General features: G+C 42.4%; 2 pseudogenes; both read right to left on the bottom strand.

Annotated features, from left to right (window-relative positions):
* Window positions 1-5,794: 5,794 nt before the first annotated feature.
* LOC141191739 (U2 spliceosomal RNA) lies at window positions 5,795-5,896 on the bottom strand (annotated as a pseudogene).
* Window positions 5,897-6,747: 851 nt separating this feature from the next.
* On the bottom strand, window positions 6,748-6,843 carry LOC141191738 (U2 spliceosomal RNA; annotated as a pseudogene).
* Between the last annotated feature and the right edge of the window lie 470 nt (window positions 6,844-7,313).

Below are 7,313 nucleotides of genomic sequence, written 5' to 3' on the forward strand. Positions count from 1 at the left end.
AAAGACAAAATTGCATTTTTTTCGTTCGCCACAATACTACAGAAAACCCTGTAAGAAGCGATGACCGTGTCATATGTGTCCCAAAATGTTATCAATAAAGTCCTCTTGCCCTTCAAAAAATAAGCCCCCACACAGCTCCATCAACCCGAAAAACGAAAATGTTACGGGTCTCAGAAAAAATGGTGACACCATAAAAAAAAGTTTTTTTCTTTTGCCAAAACTATTGGAGAAGTTTGGTCTTGCTGTAATCACACTGAGGAGTAGGATCCTATTACCAGGTCATTTTCACCACACTATGTACGCCGTTAAAACCCTTCCCAGATAAACAGGGTCAGGCTTTTTTTTTCCTCGCACTTTTACTGCACTTGGAATGTTTTTCCCGTTTTCTAGTACTATGTGGTAAATGAATGGTGTGATTTATAAGTACCGCTCGTCCTGCAAAATAACAAGACCTCACACTATGTGGACAGACATGAAAAAGTTATAGCCCTTGGAAAAAGCCAAGGAAAAAACAGAAAAAAACCATCAATTGGTTCTGTTGGGAAGGGGTAAAGCTGAAGAAACGCATGTAAGAGCAGAATATGGAGGAAGGTGAGATATCACAGGCTGGTGGATACTACCTGCTCCATCGCTGGCAGAGTAACCCATCCCCATGGTGGCCGCTGAGATCTTCTCTTGTAGAAACGGATCCAAAATCTATAAAACATGGGGAACAGTCAGCAGAGGGTTTGGTGATTGGCTCATATTGGCGATATACCCAGGGGCATTACTGGGCACAGGGAAGATTGGGAATGAATAGGATTGGCTGTTAGATATGTGATCTCTTCCATTAAAGGGGATGTCTAGTTGGAACAAGTTCTCACTGATCTCTGGATAGGTGATGACTCTTAGATCGGTGGGTTTGGCCGCTATGACCCAATCAGCAGAACAGCACTTATAGATAGAAGTGAGCGAAGTGCAAATGTTCAACCGCCGGTCCGTTCATTCTCTATGGGGGGCGCTGTACTCAGCTTTCTCCTGCATAGAGAATGAATGGAGCGGTGGTCCGGGGAGGTACTAGCAGGGATTAGTTGGGTTCCCAGCAGATCTAGAAGTTGTCACTTATCATGTGTTGGGGAATAATGACTTCTCCTCTGATAAATGTGCTGATTCCTGTCAGTTGTGGTCGCTGAGTGCGTGTGATGGGATGCGGCTCCGTCCGTTATATTATATCACGTCTTATACCTATAATCTCGCTGATCGCAGGTGTCTGTCTTCACACTCAGATGAGATGGAACAAACTGACCATATAGAGACTTTTTTTTTTTTTCTTCTAATTCAAACCGAGCAATCCTATTGGCTGAGTATGAATGCAGTTACCATGGTGACAGAAGTAGCTGCAGATTTAAAGGGACAAGATACTAATATTGTACTAAAGTGTATTTTATTATATACTTCACATAACTGACTGGGTACACCTTGGTGCTGGTGGGATGGCTTTTTTTTTTTTAATCAATAAACATGTTTACTAAGTACCCTATATTATATATATTTCCTATTGCTTTTTACTTACTTATAGCAGGGTATATGTTCATATTGTTTCTATCCTAAGTTTGTCAATTTTCTAATAGATGGTGGCAAACTTCTTCCTGGCCTTTGAAGCACAGCTTTCAATTATTCCTGTCGTAAACCAGGTAAAAAGCTTCGAGCCGAGCGCGATCAGACTCCTTCAGTCCCGCAGCAGGTAAATCTGTGACCATTGCCGGCACTCCTGCTGTTCCTAGTACCGATCCCTCTGAGCGGCTGTGCAGTAATGAAGGCTGGATTCACCCCAAACTTGCTCGTCTTTTTTTTTGATTTCCAGTTCTGGTAATTAGTGATACACATGTGTATATCCAGTGGTCAACTCAAAACCTATGTATGGAAAATCAATTGTTTGCTGCATGCATCTCATTTGTAGGATGCACACTATTCATTTCAATATGGAGCGGAGTAGGAGGAGACTTTCATTGCTGTCGCCCTTTACTTCCTCCCTGCTGATAGGAAATGCCATGCTGTTTGCTTGTGTCCTGTGATTACAGCAGCCTGCAACAGTTTTCAGCGTGCACTCCCCGGCTCAGGCATCAAGCAGTAAATGATAACATTAAAACGCTGCTACCCCTTTGTTAGTCACTTTTTTATCTTCTTCCCCTTCTACGAATGCTATAGTCCGTTATTCTAGAACTGCTCTGAAAATGGTTCTCTCTGGAGTGTTGGGATTTGGGTTTAGGGTGGGTTATGGGAATTGAAGTTCAGATACTTTGCTCATATTTTTACTATGGAATTACTATGTCATGTATGTTATTTGAAAGATGGAATATTTGTAGTTGGAGTTTTTCAATAAAAATGATTTGATTAAAAAAAATATGAAATTAAAATTCCTCTGTTCTTGAGAAAGCATAGGATTTTTACTAAGAGGTAAATGGCACGTTCCTTGTTTTCCGGGCACTTTACATTTTTGCTAGTTTTGTACGATTACACAATCCCTTTTATAGGCCAGTGCCAGTTGTACATCTCTCCCTAAACTCTTGTTCACACTATATTTTAAGCCAGTTTTCTTATATGGTTTCTAGATGTTGTCCAGCTTTGATAAATAATTAGTATTTATACTTTTGCTTTTAGATAGACTTGAAGAATGCAGATCCGGAAAGGGTGGAGAAACAAATTGAGAAGATGTTTGACGTTCCCGCTAGTGACTGTATCCGGGTACGATGCGCTCCAGATCAAAATCATTCCTGTAGGCAAATTTAACTCCGCTGTCTGTACCTTGTCTTTTATTTTTTTCTACAAAATGTGGCTGGAAAAGGGGCAATGTAGCGAGGAATTGACATCAATTTTTGGTGTTAAAAAAAAAACAAAAAAAAAAACAACTTTTGTGATGCATCATTTTTGCGCAAAAATGTGCAGCTTCCTATTTTACAGCACTCTTGCAACTTTTAGAAATTGGGCTTGGTAAGCTACACAGGTCTAAGAACGACCCATTGGGGTTTTAGGTGTTAAAAAAATGATCATATGAAAGATTTTGTGATCTGCGTTTACCTGATTGTAATAACAACATTAAAGCTCCATTCAGATGTGCAGGTTTTATCCATGAGAAACTGAGCAGAATGATATATAGGTTTGTGGGAGAAGATTCAGTATAAATTGTAATTTATTCATTAGATTTGAGAGTCCTCAGTGGTTGATACCATCTTTTCCGTTAGCCATTAAAAGGTAACAAATTGCAAGCTTTCCAGACTACTCAGGCTTCTTCATCAGGCAGACCTGAGACCTGAGTAGTCTGGAAAGCTTGCAATTTGTTACCTTTTAATGGCTAACGGAAAAGATGGTATCAACCACTGAGGACTCTCAAATCTAAATACTCTTCTATCTACTGGCTAATACGGTACAAAGATAGATGTTTTTCCTGTATCAATTTATTCAGTGGAATCCTGCTGTTTGTACAGATGAGTCCAGTGGGCGGTCCTACTAGTGATTGACAGCTATCTTTGCCTGCATGGTCATACAGGGAACTGTCAATCACTTAGTAGGACCGCCCACTGGACTAGTGTACATACGGCAGGACTTTTCACTGCATAAAATGCCAGTTTTGCTGACTCTCTTCCCACAGATATGTCTATCAGTCTGATCAACTTCTCTGCTCTACAACACCCCCTACAGATCTTATACCATTTCAACATGACAGGTTCCTTTAATCACCTGCAGATGACATAAGTAGCCATGTTCTGTGTGGCTTACGGAGGGGCTTGATTGCTTGTCAGCTTCAAACAGGTTTCATTTCTTCTGATTCGTTGTAGCCGAGGTCTAAACTGTATTAAGAAATTCATTTCTCTGTTTATTTCTATTAGATGTCGGGGAAGCTTGGAACAAATGTGGAAAGTGTTCTTCAAGAAGTTGTCAGGAGGCTTCCACCGAGAGTACGGACTAATGCGGCTCTATCCATCTTCTCTTTATTAAAGGGAACCTGTCACCTTGGAAAATGCTATGTACCTGCAGGTATAGGGTTAATCTGCAGATAAATATTGTTACAATGCTGCCCGGCCGCCTTATTGATAGTGTAGGTATCGGGAGAAAATTAACTTCTTTCCTCCCTGCAGCCGCCGGCCTTCACTCATCGTTGTGCACGGAGCGGCTACAGTCTTGGATCACAGCACCGCTCGCTATATCAGGGGCGACGGCTGTAAACCCGGCCTGGATTTTGATTGACAGCTTGCTCTGCACAGATGCGCTGCAGAACCACTTAGAATCTGAGTGAAGGAGTAGTATGTTCACAGATAGAGAATATGGCTCATCCACGTGCAGATCTGCTCCACGTCCGATTACATATTTGTGGGAGAAACCCTAGTGGCAGCCTCATATTTCTGACATGGATCCTCTAGCACTATTTGTGAAACTGCGGCTCCCAGCATAACTTGATGAGAGACCGTCAGCCTGCTGGGACCTGTAGTTTCACTACAGCAGGAGTGTCACAAGCTGCGGACCTCCGCTCACTCCAGCACTGGTCGGCATTTTCAGCACGTGAACGTACGCCATGCTTTCTGGAGACACAAGGGTGTAGATAATTTTATCAAACCCTTGACTGTAAGTTTGCTGAACCCTAAGTGGATTATACTGTTCCCACAGTTTCAGTTTTGGACCATTTAAGGGGAATTTAAAGGGTTCTGGCCACTGATTTTCCTTAAAGGGGATCAGTATCCCTGTATGTCTTTGTATATACTTCATAAAGACCTATAACAGGTCGAAACGTTATGGCGGAATAAACTTTGTCTTTTGGAATTCATCACTCTGGACTGAACGCGGTTTACTTACCTTTATCCCCCTTAACAGGATGTCTTATTTTTGTGTTTTAGTCCCAAGATTGAAAAGGGCAGCCCTCTTAAAGCCCTGCTGTTTGACTCCACATTTGATCACTACAGAGGCGTCGTAGCAGCATCGCCCTGTGTGGAGGTGACGTGTGTAAAGGCAATAAAATCGTGTCTGCCCACTCTGGCAAGTGCTTTGAAGTCAATGAGGTTGGCATACTGACCCCAGAGGAAGTGCCAGCCGAAAAACTAAGTTTTTTTTTAATAATTTTATTAGCCTTTCCCTCTGTCTTCACCAATCAGCCCTCTGTATTGATGATCAGATCAAAGATCTAGACAGGGATTGTCTCACGCTGCATCTCCTTCCTGATTGTATCACTGAGAAGACAGAAGCTGCCCCATCCCATTCTCCAAGAAATGCAGAACCCAATGCATCTGCTGTCCGTGATCCGCTTATTGTCAGAGGACATCATTAGGGACTGCATTTTCTCATTGCTTAAGAAATTGTTGGGGGATCCTGCTAATTGCTGAATAATAAAACTGCAGCACCGCTCCATTTAAAGCAGTGTTTCCCAAACTCCAGTCCTCATGGCACCCAACAGGTCAGGTTTTCAGGATTTCCTCAGTATTACACATGTGATGAAAGTATCATCAAGGAATCAGGAATTCTCTCACCTGTGCAATACTATGGAAATCCTGAAGACATGACCTGTGGGGGCCGTGAGGACTGGAGTTTGGGAAACACTGATTTTAAAGGGACTGTCAGCACAGAATGACTCTTGAAACCAAGTACAAGCGCTCCGTGGATCACGGCGTGGGCCAATCCTTTATATACACCTTCCCACCTGCTTGTTTTACCTCTGTCTCCTTCCTTCTCTGGTTCTATGAAGCCAGAGCTGTCAATCAAAGAAGAGGAGGGTGTGGATAGAGGGCAAACAAGCAGGTGGGAAGATAGATAGATAGATAGATAGATAGATAGATAGCATTGCAATGCAATATATTGGTAAAAGCAAAGCACATATACTAAATGAGAACAGATACTACACTTGATGTTAGCCAAAAGGTCGAGAAGCGATAACCTGAATTGGTTTTGGCCTATGACTGCACCCTGGCTTCAAGAAGGCACCCATTGTAGGGATAGGGACAAAGACTCCCCTTAGGAGGACATGTTGTTCATCAATAGTCACCTTAAAACCCACAACTTTACTGCTTGTTGCAGCTGCAGCCCACACATGCATTTTTAATCTGCATGAGTCTGCCTATTTTCAAACATTCTCCCCTCCCCCCCAATGTCCCATGCACCTGCAGACAAGGGGATGGGGAGAGGATAACTAATTAGTGAACAAACAAGCAGCGGTCGACCTTCTTCCTAGTCTGCAGGCTCCCTGCAGACTGTAGCTGACTGCAGCAGCACAGCCAGATAAAGGCCAGGAGCCCATTATGACACGTGCAATGATGTTCCATTCTTCCATTCTTGCATTATTCCATTGTTCCATTGTCCCATTCTCTTGCATTATTCCATTGTTCCATTCACTCATTACATCTATTGCAAGCAATCTATCTGCCTGGGTGAAAACCAATAGGATGCTCTGATTGACAGAGATAGGTAGCACTTTAAAACAACATCTCAGACCAAACTTTTTTTTATCTTTTTTTCATCCACAGATAGAAAATTAAAGAAGTCAGTGCTCCACCAGAGGGAGCCAGCATTTCATTAAAGAAATCGTAACGGCCCCCACATTTTTTTTAAATGCGTGGTACTCAGCAACACCCAACTGATGGGACAGTTGAATTAAGAGAGTAGCAGCTGATAACAAGGCCACTGACTAGGTATATGGTGTATGTGCAACGGGGTAGCAAAGGACAAATGCATTATTGCAGCTTATCTCAGGAAGGAAGGGATAGATAGATAGATAGATAGATAACATTACATTACAATACAATATATTGGTAAAAGCAAAGCACATATACTAAATGAGAACAGATACTACACTTGATGTTAGCCAAAAGGCCAAGAAGAGATAACCTGAATTGGTTTTGGCCTATGACTGCACCCTGGCTTCAAGAATGCACCCATTGTAGGGATAGGGACAAAGACTCCCCTTAGGAGGACATGTTGTTCATCAATAGACACCTTAAAACCCACAACTTTACTGCTTGTTGCAGCTGCAGCCCACGCATGCATTTTTAATCTGCATGAGTCTGCCTATTTTCAAACATTCTCCCCTCCCCCCCAATGTCCCATGTACCTGCAGACAAGGGGATGGGGAGAGGATAACTAATTAGTGAACAAACAAACAGCGGTCGACCTTCTTCCTAGTCTACAGGCTCCCTGCAGACTGTAGCTGACTGCCGAAGCACAGCCAGATAAAGGCTAGGAGCCCATTATGACATGTGCAATGATGTTCCATTCTTGCATTCTAGCATTATTCCATTGTTCCATTGTCCCATTCTCTTGCATTATTCTATTGTTCCATTCACTCATTACATCTA

The sequence above is a fragment of the Phyllobates terribilis genome, unplaced genomic scaffold (assembly GCF_046119375.1).
Source record: "Phyllobates terribilis strain yellow unplaced genomic scaffold, ASM4611937v1 Scaffold_51__1_contigs__length_9155689, whole genome shotgun sequence".
NCBI classification, from domain to species: domain Eukaryota; kingdom Metazoa; phylum Chordata; class Amphibia; order Anura; family Dendrobatidae; genus Phyllobates; species Phyllobates terribilis.